Consider the following 21,451-nt stretch of genomic DNA (forward strand, 5'->3'; position numbering starts at 1 on the left):
AAACAGCCATAATGCTTCTAAACAGCCATAATGCTGCTAAACAGCCATAATGCTGCTAAACAGCCATAATGCTGCTAAACAGCCATAATGCTGCTAAAAGCCAGACCATAATGCTGCTAAACAGCCATAATGCTGCTAAACAGCCATAATGCTGCTAAACAGCCATAATGCTGCTAAACAGCCATAATGCTAAACAGCCATAATGCTGCTAAACAGCCATAATGCAGCCAAACAGACCATAATGCTGCTAAACAGCCATAATGCTGCTAAACAGCCATAAACTGCCATAATGCTGCTAAACAGCCATAATGCTGCTAAACAGCCATAATGCTGCTAAACAGCCATAATGCTGCTAAACAGCCATAATGCTGCTAAACAGCCATAATGCTGCTAAACAGCCATAAACTAAACAGCCATAATGCTGCTAAACAGCCATAATGCTGCTAAACAGCCATAATGCTGCTAAACAGCCATAAGACCATAATGCTGCTAAACAGCCATAATGCTGCTAAACAGCCATAATGCTGCTAAACAGCCATAAGACCATAACTGCTAAACAGCCATAATGCTGCTAAACAGCCATAATGCTGCTAAACAGCCATAAGCCATAATGCTGCTAAACAGCCATAATGCTGCTAAACAGCCATAATGCTGCTAAACAGCCATAATGCTGCTAAACAGCCATAATGCTGCTAAACAGCCATAATGCTGCTAAACAGCCATAATGCTGCTAAACAGCCATAATGCTGCTAAACAGCCATAATGCTGCTAAACAGCCATAATGCTGCTAAACAGCCATAATGCAGCCATAATGCTGCTAAACAGCCATAATGCTGCTAAACAGCCATAATGCTGCTAAACAGCCATAATGCTGCTAAACAGCCATAATGCTGCTAAACAGCCATAAGACCATAATGCTGCTAAACAGCCATAATGCTGCTAAACAGCCATAATGCTGCTAAACAGCCATAATGCTGCTAAACAGCCATAATGCTGCTAAACAGCCATAATGCTGCTAAACAGCCATAATGCTGCTAAACAGCCATAATGCTGCTAAACAGCCATAATGCTGCTAAACAGCCATAAGACCATAATGCTGCTAAACAGCCATAATGCTGCAAAACAGCCATAATGCTGCTAAACAGCCATAATGCTGCTAAACAGCCATAATGCTGCTAAACAGCCATAATGCTGCTAAACAGCCATAAGACCATAATGCTGCTAAACAGCCATAATGCTGCTAAACAGCCATAATGCTGCTAAACAGCCATAATGCTGCTAAACAGCCATAATGCTGCTAAACAGCCATAATGCTGCTAAACAGCCATAATGCTGCTAAACAGCCATAATGCTGCTAAACAGCCATAATGCTGCTAAACAGCCATAATGCTGCTAAACAGCCATAATGCTGCTAAACAGCCATAATGCTGCTAAACAGCCATAATGCTGCTAAACAGCCATAATGCTGCTAAACAGCCATAATGCTGCTAAACAGCCATAATGCTGCTAAACAGCCATAATGCTGCTAAACAGCCATAATGACCTGCAGCTAAACAGCCATAATGCTGCTAAACAGCCATAATGCTGCTAAACAGCCATAATGCTGCTAAACAGCTAAGACCATAATGCTGCTAAACAGCCATAATGCTGCTAAACAGCCATAATGCTGCTAAACAGCCATAAGACCATAAGCTAAACAGCCATAATGCTGCTAAACAGCCATAATGCTGCTAAAAACAGCCATAATGCTAAAACAGCTAAACAGCCATAATGCTGCTAAACAGCCATAATGCTGCTAAACAGCCATAATGCTGCTAAACAGCCATAATGCTGCTAAACAGCCATAATGCTGCTAAACAGCCATAAGACCTGCTAAACAGCCATAAACCATAATGCTGCTAAACAGCCATAATGCTGCTAAACAGCCATAATGCTGCTAAACAGCCATAAGACCATAATGCTGCTAAACAGCCATAATGCTGCTAAACAGCCATAATGCTGCTAAACAGCCATAATGCTGCTAAACAGCCATAATGCTAAACAGCCTAAACAGCCATAATGCTGCTAAACAGCCATAATGCTGCTAAACAGCCATAATGCTGCTAAACAGCCTGACCATAAACAGCCATAAACAGCCATAATGCTGCTAAACAGCCATAATGCTGCTAAACAGCCATAATGCTGCTAAACAGCCATAATGCTGCTAAACAGCCATAAGACCATAATGCTGCTAAACAGCCATAATGCTGCTAAACAGCCATAATGCTGCTAAACAGCCATAATGCTGCTAAACAGCCATAATGCTGCTAAACAGCCATAATGCTGCTAAACAGCCATAAGACCATAATGCTGCTAAACAGCCATAATGCTGCTAAACAGCCATAATGCTGCTAAACAGCCATAATGCTGCTAAACAGCCATAATGCTGCTAAACAGCCATAAGACCATAATGCTGCTAAACAGCCATAAGACCATAATGCTACTAAACAGCCATAATGCTGCTGAACAGCCATAAGACCATAATGCTGCTAAACAGCCATAAGACCATAATGCTACTAAACAGCCATAATACTGCTAAACAGCCATAAGACCATAATGCTGCTAAACAGCCATAATGCTGCTAAACAGCCATAATGCTGCTAAACAGCCATAATGCTGCTAAACAGCCATTAGACCATAATATTACTAAACAGCCATAAGACCATAATGCTGCTAAACAGCCATAATGCTGCTAAACAGCCATAAGACCATAATGCTGCAAAACAGCCATAATACTGCTAAACGGCCATAATGCTGCTAAACAGCCATAATGCTGCTAAACAGCCATAATGCTACTAAACGGCCATAATGCTGCTAAACAGCCATAATGCTGCTAAACAGCCATAATGCTGACCATAATGCTGCTAAAACAGCCATAATGCTGCTAAACAGCCATAATGCTGCTAAACAGCCATAATGCTGCTAAACAGCCATAATGCTGCTAAAACAGCCATAATGCTGCTAAACAGCCATAATGCTGCTAAACAGCCATAATGCTGCTAAACAGCCATAAGACCATAATGCTGCTAAACAGCCATAATGCTGCTAAACAGCCATAATGCTGCTAAACAGCCATAATGCTGCTAAACAGCCATAAACAGCCTAATGCTGCTAAACAGCCATAATGCTGCTAAACAGCCATAATGCTGCTAAACAGCCATAAGACCTGCTAAACAGCCATAATGCTGCTAAACAGCCATAATGCTGCTAAACAGCCATAATGCTGCTAAACAGCCATAATGCTGCTAAACAGCCATAATGCTGCTAAACAGCCATATAAGACCATAATGCTGCTAAACAGCCATAATGCTGCTAAACAGCCATAATGCTGCTAAACAGCCATAATGCTGCTAAACAGCCATAATGCTGCATAACAGCCATAATGCTGCTAAACAGCCATAATGCTGCTAAACAGCCATAATGCTGCTAAACAGCCATAAGACCATAATGCTGCTAAACAGCCATAATGCTGCTAAACAGCCATAATGCTGCTAAACAGCCATAATGCTGCTAAACAGCCATAAGACCATAATGCTGCTAAACAGCCATAATGCTGCTAAACAGCCATAATGCTGCTAAACAGCCATAATGCTGCTAAACAGCCATAATGCAGCCATAGCCATAATGCTGCTAAACAGCCATAATGCTGCTAAACAGCCATAATGCTGCTAAACAGCCATAAAGACCATAATGCTGCTAAAAGCCAGACCATAATGCTGCTAAACAGCCATAATGCTGCTAAACAGCCATAATGCTGCTAAACAGCCATAATGCTGCTAAACAGCCATAATGCTGCTAAACAGCCATAATGCTTAAACAGCCATAATGCTGCTAAACAGCCATAATGCTGCTAAACACATAAGCCATAATGCTGCCATAAGACCTAAAAGCCATAAGACCATAATGCTGCTAAACAGCCATAATGCTGCTAAACAGCCATAATGCTGCTAAACAGCCATAATGCTAAACAGCCATAAACTAAACAGCCATAATGCTGCTAAACAGCCAGACCATAATGCTGCTAAACAGCCATAATGCTGCTAAACAGCCATAATGCTGCTAAACAGCCATAATGCTGCTAAACAGCCATAATGCTGCTAAACAGCCATAATGCTGCTAAACAGCCATAATGCTGCTAAACAGCCATAATGCTGCTAAACAGCCATAATGCTGCTAAACAGCCATAATGCTGCTAAACAGCCATAATGCTGCTAAACAGCCATAATGCTGCTAAACAGCCATAATGCTGCTAAACAGCCATAATGCTGCTAAACAGCCATAATGCTGCTAAACAGCCATAATGCTGCTAAACAGCCATAATGCTGCTAAACAGCCATAATGCTGCTAAACAGCCATAAGACCATAATGCTGCTAAACAGCCATAATGCTGCTAAACAGCCATAATGCTGCTAAAAAGCCATAATGCTGCTAAACAGCCATAATGCTGCTAAACAGCCATAATGCTGCTAAACAGCCATAAGACCATAATGCTGCTAAACAGCCATAATGCTGCTAAACTAAACAGCCATAAGCCATAATGCTGCTAAACAGCCATAATGCTGCTAAACAGCCATAATGCTGCTAAACAGCCAAACAGCCATAATGCTGCTAAACAGCCATAATGCTGCTAAACAGCCATAATGCATAATGCTGCTAAACAGCCATAATGCTGCTAAACAGCCATAATGCTGCTAAACAGCCATAATGCTGCTAAACAGCCATAAAGCCAGCCATAATGCTGCTAAAACAGCCATAATGCTGCTAAACAGCCATAATGCTGCTAAACAGCCATAATGCTGCTAAACAGCCATAATGCTGCTAAACAGCCATAATGCTGCTAAACCATAAGCTAAACAGCCATAATGCTGCTAAACAGCCATAATGCTGCTAAACAGCCATAAGACCATAATGCTGCTAAACAGCCATAATGCTGCTAAACAGCCATAATGCTGCTAAACAGCCATAATGCTGCTAAACAGCCATAAGCCATAATGCTGCTAAACAGCCATAATGCTGCTAAACAGCCATAATGCTGCTAAACAGCCATAATGCTGCTAAACAGCCATAATGCTGCTAAACAGCCATAATGCTGCTAAACAGCCATAAGCTAAACAGCCATAATGCTGCTAAACAGCCATAATGCTGCTAAACAGCCATAATGCTGCTAAACAGCCATAATGCTGCTAAACAGCCATAATGCTGCTAAACAGCCATAATGACCTAAACAGCCTGCTAAACAGCCATAATGCTGCTAAACAGCCATAATGCTGCTAAACAGCCATAAGACCATAAACAGCCATAATGCTGCTAAACAGCCATAATGCTGCTAAACAGCCATAATGCTGCTAAACAGCCATAATGCTGCTAAACAGCCATAAGACCATAATGCTGCTAAACAGCCATAATGCTGCTAAACAGCCATAATGCTGCTAAACAGCCATAATGCTGCTAAACAGCCATAATGCTGCTAAACAGCCATAATGCTGCTAAAGCCATAATGCTGCTAAACAGCCATAAGCTAAACACCATAATGCTGCTAAACAGCCATAATGCTGCTAAACAGCCATAATGCTGCTAAACAGCCATAATGCTGCTAAACAGCCATAATGCTGCTAAAAGCCAGACCATAATGCTGCTAAACAGCCATAATGCTGCTAAACAGCCATAATGCTGCTAAACAGCCATAATGCTGCTAAACAGCCATAATGCTGCTAAACAGCCATAAGACCTGCTAAACAGCCATAATGCTGCTAAACAGCCATAATGCTGCTAAACAGCCATAATGCTGCTAAACAGCCATAATGCTGCTAAACAGCCATAATGCTGCCATAATGCTGCCTAAACAGCCATAATGCTGCTAAACAGCCATAGCCTGCTAAACAGCCATAATGCTGCTAAACAGCCATAATGCTGCTAAACAGCCATAATGACCATAATGCTGCTAAACAGCCATAATGCTGCTAAACAGCCATAATGCTGCTAAACAGCCATAATGCTGCTAAACAGCCATAATGCTGCTAAACAGCCATAATGCTGCTAAACAGCCATAATGCTGCTAACAGCCATAAGCCATAATGCTGCTAAACAGCCATAATGCTGCTAAACAGCCATAATGCTGCTAAACAGCCATAAAGACCATAATGCTGCTAAACAGCCATAATGCTGCTAAACAGCCATAAGACCATAATGCTGCTAAACAGCCATAATGCTGCTAAACAGCCATAATGCTGCTAAACAGCCATAATGCTGCTAAAAGCCATAATGCTGCTAAACAGCCATAATGCTGCTAAACAGCCATAATGCTGCTAAACAGCCATAATGCTGCTAAACAGCCATAAGCCATAATGCAGCCATAATGCTGCTAAACAGCCATAATGCTGCTAAACAGCCATAATGCTGCTAAAAGCCAGCCATAATGCTGCTAAACAGCCATAATGCTGCTAAACAGCCATAATGCTGCTAAACAGCCATAATGCTGCTAAACAGCCATAAATGCCATAATGCATGCTAAACAGCCATAAGACCATAATGCTGCTAAACAGCCATAATGCTGCTAAACAGCCATAATGCTGCTAAACAGCCATAATGCTGCTAAACAGCCATAATGCTGCTAAAAGCCAGCCATGCTGCTAAACAGCCATAATGCTGCTAAACAGCCATAATGCTGCTAAACAGCCATAATGCTGCTAAACAGCCATAATGCTGCTAAACAGCCATAAGACCATAATGCTGCTAAACAGCCATAATGCTGCTAAACAGCCATAATGCTGCTAAACAGCCATAAGACCATAATGCTGCTAAACAGCCATAAGACCATAATGCTGCTAAACAGCCATAATGCTGCTAAACAGCCATAATGCAGCCATAATACTGCTAAACAGCCATAATGCTGCTAAACAGCCATAATGCTGCTAAACAGCCATAATGCTGCTAAACAGCCATAATGCTGCTAAACAGCCATAATGCTGCTAAACAGCCATAATGCTGCTAAACAGCCATAATGCTGCTAAACAGCCATAATGCTGCTAAACACCATAATGCTGCTAAACAGCCATAATGCTGCTAAACAGCCATAAGACCATAATGCTGCTAAACAGCCCATAATGCTGCTAAACAGCCATAATGCTGCTAAACAAACAGCCATAATGCTGCTAAACAGCCATAATGCTGCTAAACAGCCATAATGCTGCTAAACAGCCAAACAGCCATAATGCTGCTAAACAGCCATAATGCTGCTAAACAGCCATAATGCTGCTAAACAGCCATAATGCTGCTAAACAGCCATAATGCTGCTAAACAGCCATAAGACCATAATGCTGCTAAACAGCCATAATGCTGCTAAACAGGCCATAATGCTGCTAAACAGCCATAATGCTGCTAAACAGCCATAATGCTGCTAAACAGCCATAATGCTGCTAAACAGCCATAATGCTGCTAAACAGCCATAATGCTGCTAAACAGCCATAATGCTGCTAAACAGCCATAATGCTGCTAAACAGCCATAAGACCATAATGCTGCTAAACAGCCATAATGCTGCTAAACAGCCATAATGCTGCTAAACAGCCATAAGACCATAATGCTGCTAAACAGCCATAATGCTGCTAAACAGCCATAAGACCATAATGCTGCTAAACAGCCATAATGCTGCTAAACAGCCATAATGCTGCTAAACAGCCATAATGCTGCTAAACAGCCATAATGCTGCTAAACAGCCATAAGACCATAATGCTGCTAAACAGCCATAATGCTGCTAAACAGCCATAATGCTGCTAAACAGCCATAATGCTGCTAAACAGCCATAATGCTGCTAAACAGCCATAATGCCTGCTAAACAGCCATAATGCTGCTAAACAGCCATAATGCTGCTAAACAGCCATAATGCTGCTAAACAGCCATAATGCTGCTAAACAGCCATAATGCTGCTAAACAGCCATAGCCATGCTGCTAAACAGCCATAATGCTGCTAAACAGCCATAATGCTGCTAAACAGCCATAATGCTGCTAAACAGCCATAATGCTGCTAAACAGCCATAATGCTGCTAAACAGCCATAATGCTGCTAAACAGCCATAATGCTGCTAAACAGCCAGACCATAATGCTGCTAAACAGCCATAATGCTGCTAAACACTGCTAAACAGCCATAATGCTGCTAAACAGCCATAAGACCATAATGCTGCTAAACAGCCATAATGCTGCTAAACAGCCATAATGCTGCTAAACAGCCATAATGCTGCTAAACAGCCATAAGACCATAATGCTGCTAAACAGCCATAAGCTAAACAGCCATAATGCTGCTAAACAGCCATAATGCTGCTAAACAGCCATAAGACCATAATGCTGCTAACCATAATGCTGCTAAACAGCCATAATGCTGCTAAACAGCCATAATGCTGCTGCTAAACAGCCCATAATGCTGCTAAACAGCCATAATGCTGCTAAACAGCCATAATGCTGCTAAACAGCCATAATGCTGCTAAACAGCCATAATGCAGCTAAACAGCCATAATGCTGCTAAACAGCCATAATGCTGCTCAACAGTCATAATGCTGCTAAACAGCCATAATGCTGCTAAACAGCCATAAGACCATAATGCTGCTAAACAGCCATAATGCTGCTAAACAGCCATAATGCTGCTAAACAGCCATAATGCTGCTAAACAGCCATAATGCTGCTAAACAGCCATAATGCTGCTAAACAGCCATAAGCTAAACATAGCCATAAGACCATAATGCTGCTAAACAGCCATAATGCTGCTAAACAGCCATAATGCTGCTAAACAGCCATAATGCTGCTAAACAGCCATAATGCTGCTAAACAGCCATAATGCTGCTAAACAGCCATAATGCTGCTAAACAGCCCTAAATGCCATAAACAGCCAAAGACCATAATGCTGCTAAACAGCCATAATGCTGCTAAACAGCCATAATGCTGCTAAACAGCCATAATGCTGCTAAACAGCCATAATGCTGCTAAACAGCCAACAGCCATAATGCTGCTAAACAGCCATAATGCTGCTAAAGCCAGCCATAATGCTGCTAAACAGCCATAAGACCATAATGCTGCTAATGCTGCTAAACAGCCATAAGACCATAATGCTGCTAAACAGCCATAATGCTGCTAAACAGCCATAATGCTGCTAAACAGCCATAAGACCATAATGCTGCTAAACAGCCATAATGCTGCTAAACAGCCATAATGCAGCCTAAACAGCCATAATGACCTAAATGCCTGCTAAACAGCCATAAGACCATAATGCTGCTAAACAGCCATAATGCTGCTAAACAGCCATGCTGCTGCCAAACAGCCATAATGCTGCTAAACTGCTAAACAGCCATAATGCTGCTAAACAGCCAAACAGCCATAATGCTGCTAAACAGCCATAATGCTGCTAAACAGCCATAATGCTGCTAAACAGCCATAATGCTGCTAAACAGCCATAATGCTGCTAAACATAAGCCATAATGCTGCTAAACAGCCATAATGCTGCTAAACAGCCATAATGCTGCTAAACAGCCATAATGCTGCTAAACAGCCATAATGCTGCTAAACAGCCATAATGCTGCTAAAACAGCCATAATGCTGCTAACAGCCAGACCATAATGCTGCTAAACAGCCATAATGCTGCTAAACAGCCATAATGCTGCTAAACAGCCATAAGACCATAAACAGCCATAAAACAGCCATAATGCTGCTAAACAGCCATAATGCTGCTAAAACAGCCATAATGCTGCTAAACAGCCATAAGACCATAATGCTGCTAAACAGCCATAATGCTGCTAAAAGCCAGACCATAATGCTGCTAAACAGCCATAATGCTGCTAAACAGCCATAATGCTGCTAAACAGCCCATAATGCTGCTAAACAGCCATAATGCTGCTAAACAGCCATAATGCTGCTAAACAGCCATAATGCTGCTAAACAGCCATAATGCTGCTAAACAGCCATAATGCTGCTAAACAGCCATAATGCTGCTAAACAGCCATAATGCTGCTAAACAGCCATAATGCTGCTAAACAGCCATAATGCTGCTAAGCCAGCCATAATGCAAACAGCCATAATGCTGCTAAACAGCCATAATGCTGCTAAACAGCCATAATGCTGCTAAACAGCCATAATGCTGCTAAACAGCCATAATGCTGCTAAACAGCCATAATGCTGCTAAACAGCCATAATGCTGCTAAACAGCCATAATGCTGCTAAACAGCCATAATGCTGCTAAACAGCCATAATGCTGCTAAACAGCCATAATGCTGCTAAACAGCCATAATGCTGCTAAAACAGCCATAATGCTGCTAAACAGCCATAATGCTGCTAAACAGCTAAACAGCCATAATGCTGCTAAACAGCCATAATGCTGCTAAACAGCCATAATGCTGCTAAACAGCCATAATGCTGCTAAACAGCCATAATGCTGCTAAACAGCCATAAGACCATAATGCTGCTAAACAGCCATAATGCTGCTAAACAGCCATAATGCTGCTAAACAGCCATAATGCTGCTAAACAGCCATAAGACCATAATGCTGCTAAACAGCCATAATGCTGCTAAACAGCCATAATGCTGCTAAACAGCCATAATGCTGCTAAACAGCCATAATGCTGCTAAACAGCCATAATGCTGCTAAACAGCCATAATGCTGCTAAACAGCCATAATGCTGCTAAACAGCCATAATGCTGCTAAACAGCCATAATGCTGCTAAACAGCCATAAGACCATAATACTGCTAAACAGCCATAATGCTGCTAAACAGCCATAATGCTGCTAAACAGCCATAATGCTGCTAAACAGCCATAATGCTGCTAAACAGCCATAATGCTGCTAAACAGCCATAATGCTGCTAAACAGCCATAACAGCTAAACAGCCATAATGCTGCTAAACAGCCATAATGCTGCTAAACAGCCATAATGCTGCTAAACAGCCATAATAATGCTAAACAGCCATAACAGCCATAATGCTGCTAAACAGCCATAATGCTGCTAAACAGCCATAATGCTGCTAAACAGCCATAATGCTGCTAAACCATAATGCTGCTAAACAGCCATAATGCTGCTAAACAGCCAGCCATAATGCTGCTAAACAGCCATAATGCTGCTAAACAGCCATAAGCTAAACACCATAATGCTGCTAAACAGCCATAATGCTGCTAAACAGCCATAATGCTGCTAAACAGCCATAATAAACAGCCATAATGCTAAACAGCCAGCCATAATGCTGCTAAACAGCCATAATGCTGCTAAACAGCCATAATGCTGCTAAACAGCCATAAGACCATAATGCTGCTAAACAGCCATAATGCTGCTAAACAGCCATAATGCTGCTAAACAGCCATAATGCTGCTAAACAGCCATAATGCTGCTAAACAGCCATAAGACCATAATGCTGCTAAACAGCCATAATGCTGCTAAACAGCCATAATGCTGCTAAACAGCCATAAGCTGCTAAACCATAATGCTGCTAAACAGCCATAAGCTGCTAAACAGCCATAATGCTGCTAAACAGCCATAATGCTGCTAAACAGCCATAATGCTGCTAAACAGCCATAATGCTGCTAAACAGCCATAATGCTGCTAAACCATAATGCTGCTAAACAGCCATAATGCTGCTAAACAGCCATAATGCTGCTAAACAGCCATAATGCTGCTAAAAGCCATAAGACCATAATGCTGCTAAACAGCCATAATGCTGCTAAACAGCCATAATGCCTAAATAATGCTGCTAAAAGCCAGCCATAATGCTGCTAAACAGCCATAATGCTGCTAAACAGCCATAATGCTGCTAAACAGCCATAATGCTGCTAAACAGCCATAATGCTGCTAAAAACAGCCATAATGCTGCTAAACAGCCATAATGCTGCTAAACAGCCATAATGCTGCTAAACAGCCATAATGCTGCTAAACAGCCATAATGCTGCTAAACAGCCATATGCTGCTAAACAGCCATAAACAGCCATAATGCTGCTAAACAGCCATAATGCTGCTAAACAGCCATAATGCTGCTAAACAGCCATAATGCTGCTAAACAGCCATAATGCTGCTAAAACAGCCATAATGCTGCTAAACAGCCATAATGCTGCTAAACAGCCATAATGCTGCTAAAAGCCATAACTAAACAGCCATAAGACCATAATGCTGCTAAACAGCCATAATGCTGCTAAACAGCCATAATGCTGCTAAACAGCCATAATGCTGCTAAACAGCCATAATGCTGCTAAACAGCCATAATGCTGCTAAACAGCCATAATGCTGCTAAACAGCCATAATGCTGCTAAACAGCCATAATGCTGCTAAAAGCCAGCCATAATGCTGCTAAAACAGCCATAATGCTGCTAAACAGCCATAATGCTGCTAAACAGCCATAATGCTGCTAAACAGCCATAATGCTGCTAAACAGCCAGACCATAATGCTGCTAAACAGCCATAATGCTGCTAAACAGCCATAATGCTGCTAAACAGCCATAATGCTGCTAAACAGCCATAATGCTGCTAAACAGCCATAATGCTACTAAACAGCCATAATGCTGCTAAACAGCCATAAGTCCATAATGCTGCTAAACAGCCATAAGACCATAATGCTACTAAACAGCCATAATGCTGCTAAACAGCCATAAGACCATAATGCTGCTAAACAGCCATAATGCTGCTAAACAGCCATAATGCTGCTAAACAGCCATAATGCTGCTAAACAGCCATAATGCTGCTAAACAGCCATAATGCTGCTAAACAGCCATAATGCTGCTAAACAGCCATAATGCTGCTAAACAGCCATAAGACCATAATGCTGCTAAACAGCCATAAGACCATAATGCTGCTAAACAGCCACAGCTAAACAGCCATAATGCTGCTAAACAGCCATAATGCTGCTAAAAGCCTGCTAAACAGCCATAAGACCATAATGCTGCTAAACAGCCATAATGCTGCTAAACAGCCATAATGCTGCTAAACAGCCATACAGCCATAATGCTGCTAAACAGCCATAATGCTAAACAGCCATAATGCTGCTAAACAGCCATAATGCTGCTAAACAGCCATAATGCTGCTAAACAGCCATAATGCTGCTAAACAGCCATAATGCTGCTAAACAGCCATAATGCTGCTAAACAGCCATAAGACCATAATGCTGCTAAACAGCCATAATGCTGCTAAACAGCCATAATGCTGCTAAACAGCCATAATGCTGCTAAACAGCCATAAGACCATAATGCTGCTAAACAGCCATAATGCTGCTAAACAGCCATAATGCTGCTAAACAGCCATAAGACCATAATGCTGCTAAACAGCCATAATGCTGCTAAACAGCCATAATGCTGCTAAACAGCCAGCCATAATGCTGCTAAACAGCCATAATGCTGCTAAACAGCCATAATGCTGCTAAACAGCCATAATGCTGCTAAACAGCCATAATGCTGCTAAACAGCCATAAGCCATAAACAGCCTGCTAAACAGCCATAATGCTGCTAAAACAGCCATAATGCTGCTAAACAGCCATAATGCTGCTAAACAGCCATAATGCTGCTAAAACAGCCATAATGCTGCTAAACAGCCAGCTGCTAAACCATAATGCTGCTAAACAGCCATAATGCTGCTAAACAGCCATAAGACCATAATGCTGCTAAACAGCCATAATGCTGCTAAACAGCCATAATGCTGCTAAACAGCCATAATGCTGCTAAACAGCCATAAATAAACAGCCATAATGCTGCTAAACAGCCATAATGCTGCTAAACAGCCATATGCTGCTAAACAGCCATAAGACCATAATGCTGCTAAACAGCCATAATGCTAATGCTAAACAGCCATAATGCTGCTAAACAGCCATAATGCTGCTAAACAGCCATAAGACCATAATGCTGCTAAACAGCCATAATGCTGCTAAACAGCCATAATGCTGCTAAACAGCCATAATGCTGCTAAACAGCCATAATGCTGCTAAACTGCTAAACAGCCATAATGCTGCTAAACAGCCATAAGACCATAATGCTGCTAAACAGCCATAATGCTGCTAAACAGCCATAATGCTGCTAAACAGCCATAAGACCATAATGCTGCTAAACAGCCATAATGCTGCTAAACAGCCATAATGCTGCTAAACAGCCATAATGCTGCTAAACAGCCATAAGACCATAATGCTGCTAAACAGCCATAATGCTGCTAAACAGCCATAATGCTGCTAAACAGCCATAATGCTGCTAAACAGCCATAAGACCATAATGCTGCTAAACAGCCATAATGCTGCTAAACAGCCATAATGCTGCTAAACAGCCATAATGCTCTAAACAGCCATAATAAGCTAAACAGCCATAATGCTGCTAAACAGCCATAATGCTGCTAAACAGCCATAATGCTGCTAAACAGCCATAATGCTGCTAAACAGCTAAAAGACCATAATGCTGCTAAACAGCCATAATGCTGCTAAACAGCCATAATGCTGCTAAACAGCCATAATGCTGCTAAACAGCCATAAGACCATAATGCTGCTAAACAGCCATAATGCTGCTAAACAGCCATAATGCTGCTAAACAGCCATAATGCTGCTAAACAGCCATAATGCTGCTAAACAGCCATAATGCTGCCAAACAGACCATAATGCTGCTAAAACAGCCATAATGCTGCTAAACAGCCATAATGCTAAACAGCTAAAGAGCCATAATGCTGCTAAACAGCCATAATGCTGCTAAACAGCCATAATGCTGCTAAACAGCCATAATGCTGCTAAACAGCCAGCCATAATGCTGCTAAACAGCCATAAGACCATAATGCTGCTAAACAGCCATAATGCTGCTAAACAGCCATAATGCTGCTAAACAGCCATAATGCTGCTAAACAGCCATAAGCTGCTAAACAGCCATAATGCTGCTAAACAGCCATAATGCTGCTAAACAGCCATAATGCTGCTAAACAGCCATAAGCTAAACAGCCATAATGCTGCTAAACAGCCATAATGCTGCCAAACAGCCATAATGCTGCTAAACAGCCATAATGCTGCTAAACAGCCATAATGCTGCTAAAACATGCTACTAAACCATAATGCTGCTAAACAGCCATAATGCTGCTAAACAGCCATAATGCTGCTAAACAGCCATAATGCTGCTAAACAGCCATAATGCTGCTAAACAGCCATAATAAGACCATAATGCTGCTAAACAGCCATAATGCTGCTAAACAGCCATAATGCTGCTAAACAGCCATAATAAGACAGCCATAATGCTGCTAAAACAGACCATAATGCTGCTAAACAGCCATAATGCTGCTAAACAGCCATAATGCTGCTAAACAGCCATAAACATAATGCTGCTAAACAGCCATAATGCTAAACAGCCATAATGCTAAACAGCCATAATGCTGCTAAACAGCCATAATGCTGCCTAAACAGCCATAATGCTGCTAAACAGCCATAATGCTGCTAAACAGCCATAAGCTAAACCATAATGCTGCTAAACAGCCATAATGCTGCTAAACAGCCATAAACAGCCTAAACAGCCATAATGCTGCTAAACAGCCATAATGCTGCTAAACAGCCATAATGCTGCTAAACAGCTAAACAGCCATAATGCTGCTAAACAGCCATAAGACCATAATGCTAAACAGCCATAATGCTGCTAAACAGCCATAATACTGCTAAACAGCCATAATGCTGTTAACATCCATAATGCTGCTAAACAGCCATAAGACCATAATGCTGCTAAACGGCCATAATGCTGCTAAACAGCCATAATGCTGCTAAACATCCATAATGCTGATAAACAGCCATAATGCTGCTAAACAGCCATAATGCTGCTAAACATCCATAAGACCATAATGCTGCTAAACAGCCATAATGCTGCTAAACATCCATAATGCTGCTAAACATCCATAAGACCATAATGCTGCTAAACAGCCATAATGCTGCTGCCTAAACAGCCATAATAATGCTGCTAAACAGCTAAACAGCCATAATGCTGCTAAACAGCCATAAGACCATAATGCTGCTAAACAGCCATAATGCTGCTAAACAGCCATAAACAGCCATAATGCTGCTAAACAGCCATAATGCTGCTAAACAGCCATAATGCTGCTAAACAGCCATAATGCTGCTAAACAGCCATAATGCTGCTAAACAGCCATAATGCTGCTAAACAGCCATATGCTGCTAAACAGCCATAATGCTGCTAAACAGCCATAATGCTGCTAAACAGCCATAATGCTGCTAAACAGCCAGACCATAATGCTGCTAAACAGCCATAATGCTGCTAAACAGCCATAATGCTGCTAAACAGCCATAATGCTGCTAAACAGCCATAATGCTAAACAGCCATAATGCTGCTAAACAGCCATAATGCTGCTAAACAGCCATAATGCTGCTAAACAGCCATAATGCTGCTAAACAGCCATAATGCCTAAATGCTGCTAAACAGCCATAATGCTGCTAAACAGCCATAATGCTGCTAAACAGCCATAATGCTGCTAAACAGCCATAATGCTGCTAAACAGCCATAATAATGCTGCTAAACAGCCATAATGCTGCTAAACAGCCATAATGCTGCTAAACAGCCTGCTAAACAGCCATAATGCTGCCTAAACAGCCATAAGACCATAATGCTGCTAAACAGCCAGCCATAATGCTGCTAAACAGCCATAATGCTGCTAAACAGCCATAAGACCATAATAAACAGCCATAATGCTGCTAAACAGCCATAATGCTGCTAAACAGCCATAATGCTGCTAAACAGCCATAATGCTGCTAAACAGCCATAAGCTAAACAGCCATAATGCTGCTAAACAGCCATAATGCTGCTAAACAGCCATACCATGCTGCTAAACAGCCATAATGCTGCTAAACAGCCATAAGACATAATGCTGCTAAACAGACCATAATGCTGCTAAACAGCCATAATGCTGCCATAAACAGCCATAATAAACAGCCATAATGCTAAACAGCCATAAGACCATAATGCTGCTAAACAGCCATAATGCTGCTAAACAGCCATAATGCTGCTAAACAGCCATAATGCTGCTAAACCATAATGCATAAGACCATAATGCTGCTAAACAGCCATAATGCTGCTAAACAGCCATAATGCTGCTAAACAGCCATAAGACCATAATGCTGCTAAACAGCCATAATGCTGCTAAACAGCCATAATGCTGCTAAAAGCCATAAGACCATAATGCTGCTAAACAGCCATAATGCTGCATAATGCTGCATAAACATAATGCCAAACAGCCATAATGCTGCTAAACAGCCATAATGCTGCTAAACAGCCATAATGCTGCTAAACAGCCATAATGCTGCTAAACAGCCATAATGCTGCTAAACAGCCATAAGCTAAACAGCCATAATGCTGCTAAACAGCCATAATGCTGCTAAACAGCCATAATGCTGCTAAACAGCCATGCTAAACAGCCATAATGCTGCTAAACAGCCATAATGCTGCTAAACAGCCATAATGCTGCTAAACAGCCATAATGCTGCTAAACAGCCATAATGCTGCTAAACAGCCATAAGCCATAATGCTGCTAAACAGCCATAATGCTGCTAAACAGCCTAAACAGCCATAAGAGCCATAATGCTGCTAAACAGCCATAATGCTGCTAAACAGCCATAATGCTGCTAAACAGCCATAATGCTGCTAAACAGCCATAATGCTGCTAAACAGCCATAATGCTGCTAAACAGCCATAATGCTGCTAAACAGCCATAATGCTGCTAAACAGCCATAATGCTGCTAAACAGCCATAATGCTGCTAAACAGCCATAATGCAGCCAAACAGCCATAATGCTGCTAAACAGCCATAATGCTGCTAAACAGCCATAATGCTGCTAAACAGCCATAATGCTGCTAAACAGCCATAATGCTGCTAAACAGCCATAATAAAGAGCCTGCTAAACAGCCATAAGACCATAATGCTGCTAAACAGCCATAATGCTGCTAAACAGCCATAATGCTGCTAAACAGCCATAATGCTGCTAAACAGCCATAATGCTGCTAAACAGCCATAAGACCATAATGCTGCTAAACAGCCATAATGCTGCTAAACAGCCATAATGCTGCTAAACAGCCATAATGCTGCTAAACAGCCATAAGCCATAATGCTGCTAAACAGCCACCATAATGCCATAATGCTAAACAGCCATAATGCTGCTAAACAGCCATAATGCTGCTAAACAGCCATAAGACCATAATGCTGCTAAACAGCCATAATGCTGCTAAACAGCCATAAGCTAAACACCATAATGCTGCTAAACAGCCATAAGAGCCATAATGCTGCTAAAAACATAAGACCATAATGCTGCTAAACAGCCATAATGCTGCTAAACAGCCATAATGCTGCTAAACAGCCATAATGCTGCTAAACAGCCATAATGCTGCTAAACAGCCAGCCATAATGCTGCTAAACAGCCATAATGCTGCTAAACAGCCATAATGCTGCTAAACAGCCATAATGCTGCTAAACAGCCATAAGACCATAATGCTGCTAAACAGCCAGACCATAATGCTGCTAAACAGCCATAATGCTGCTAAACAGCCAGACCATAATGCTGCTAAACAGCCATAATGCTGCTAAACAGCCATAATGCTGCTAAACAGCCATAATGCTGCTAAACAGCCATAATGCTGCTAAACAGCCATAATGCTGCTAAAAGCCATAATGCTGCCATAAGACCATAATGCTGCTAAACAGCCATAATGCTGCTAAACAGCCATAATGCTGCTAAAAGCCATAAGCCATAATGCTGCTAAACAGCCATAATGCTGCTAAACAGCCATAATGCTGCTAAACAGCCAGCCATAATGCTGCTAAAACAGACCATAATGCTGCTAAACAGCCATAATGCTGCTAAACATGCTGCTAAACAGCCATAATGCTGCTAAACAGCCATAATGCTGCTAAACAGCCATAATGCTGCTAAACAGCCATAATGCTGCTAAACAGCCATAAGCTGCTAAACAGCCATAATGCTGCTAAACAGCCATAATGCTGCAAACAGCCATAATGCTGCTAAACAGCCATATGCTGCTAAACAGCCATAATGCTAAACAGCCATAATGCTGCTAAACAGCCATAATGCTGCTAAACAGCCAGACCATAATGCTGCTAAACAGCCATAATGCTAAACAGCCATAATGCTGCCAAACAGCCATAATGCTGCTAAACAGCCATAATGCCTAAACAATGCTGCTAAACAGCCATAATGCTGCTAAACAGCCATAAGCTAAACAGCCATAATGCTGCTAAACAGCCATAAGACCATAATGCTGCTAAACAGCCATAAGACAGCCATAATGCTGCTAAAACAGCCATAATGCTGCTAAACAGCCATAATGCTAAACAGCCAAACAGCCATAATGCTGCTAAACAGCCATAATGCTGCTAAAACAGCCATAATGCTGCTAAACAGCCATAATGCTGCTAAACAGCCATAATGCTGCTAAACAGCCATAATGCTGCTAAAAGCCAGCCATAATGCTGCTAAACAGCCATAATGCTGCTAAACAGCCATAAGACCATAATGCTGCTAAACAGCCATAATGACCTGCTAAACAGCCATAATGCTGCTAAACAGCCATAATGCTGCTAAACAGCCATAATGCTGCTAAACAGCCATAAGACCATAATGCTGCTAAACAGCCATAATGCTGCTAAACAGCCATAATGCTGCTAAACAGCCATAATGCTGCTAAACAGCCAATGCTGCTAAACAGCCATAATGCTGCTAAACAGCCATAATGCTGCTAAACAGCCATAATGCTGCTAAACAGCCATAATGCTGCTAAACAGCCATAATGCTGCTAAACAGCCATAATGCTGCTAAACAGCCATAATGCTGCTAAACAGCCATAATGCTGCTAAACAGCCATAATGCTGCTAAACAGCCATAAGACCATAATGCTGCCAAACAGCCATAATGCTGCTAAACAGCCATAATGCTGCTAAAACAGCCATAATGCTGCTAAACAGCCATAATGCTGCTAAACAGCCATTAGGCCATAATGCTGCTAAACAGCCATGAGACCATAATGCTGCTAAACAGCCATAATGCTGCTAAACAGCCATAATGCTGCTAAACAGCCATAAGACCATAATGCTGCTAAACAGCCATAAGACCATAATGCTGCTAAACAGCCATTAGACCATAATGCTGCTAAACAGCCATTAGACCATAATGCTGCTAAACAGCCATAATGCTGCTAAACAGCCATAATGCTGCTAAACAGCCATAATGCTGCTAAACAGCCATAATGCTGCTAAACAGCCATAATGCTACTAAACAGCCATAATGCTGCTAAACAGCCATAATAAACAGCCATAATGCTGCTAAACAGCCATAATGCTGCTAAACAGCCATAATGCTGCTAAACAGCCAGCCATAATGCCATAAACAGCCAAACAGCCATAATGCTGCTAAACAGCCATAATGCTGCTAAACAGCCATAATGCTGCTAAACAGCCATAAGACCATAATGCTGCTAAAAACAGCCATAATGCTGCTAAACAGCCATAATGCTGCTAAACAGCCACCATAATGCTGCTAAACAGCCATAATGCTGCTAAACAGCCATAATGCTGCTAAACAGCCAAGACCATAATGCTGCTAAACAGCCATAAGACCATAATGCTGCTAAACAGCCATAATGCTGCTAAACAGCCATAATGCTGCTAAACAGCCATAATGCTGCTAAACAGCCATAATGCTGCTAAACAGCCATAATGCTAAACAGCCTGCTAAACAGCCAAAGACCATAATGCTGCTAAACAGCCATAATGCTGCTAAACAGCCATAATGCTGCTAAACAGCCTATGCTGCTAAACAGCCATAATGCTGCTAAACAGCCATAATGCTGCTAAAACATAATGCCTAAACAGCCATAATGCTGCTAAACAGCCATAATGCTGCTAAACAGCCATAATGCTGCTAAACAGCCATAATGCTGCTAAACAGCCATAATGCTGCTAAACAGCCATAATGCTGCTAAACAGCCATAAGACCATAATGCTGCTAAACAGCCATAATGCTGCTAAACAGCCATAATGCTGCTAAACAGCCATAATGCTGCTAAACAGCCATAATGCTGCTAAACAGCCATAAGACCTGCTAAACAGCCATAATGCTGCTAAACAGCCATAATGCTGCTAAACAGCCATAATGCTGCTAAACAGCCATAATGCTGCTAAACAGCCATAATGCTGCTAAACAGCCATAATGCTGCTAAACAGCCATAAGACCATAATGCTGCTAAACAGCCATAATGCTGCTAAACAGCCATAAGACCATAATGCTGCTAAACAGCCATAATGCTGCTAAACAGCCATAAGACCATAATGCTGCTAAACAGCCATAATGCTGCTAAACAGCCAGACCATAATGCTGCTAAACAGCCATAATGCTGCTAAACAGCCATAAGACCATAATGCTGCTAAACAGCCATAATGC

This window comes from Oncorhynchus tshawytscha, linkage group LG08 (genome assembly GCF_018296145.1).
Source record: "Oncorhynchus tshawytscha isolate Ot180627B linkage group LG08, Otsh_v2.0, whole genome shotgun sequence".
In the NCBI taxonomy this organism is placed as follows: domain Eukaryota; kingdom Metazoa; phylum Chordata; class Actinopteri; order Salmoniformes; family Salmonidae; genus Oncorhynchus; species Oncorhynchus tshawytscha.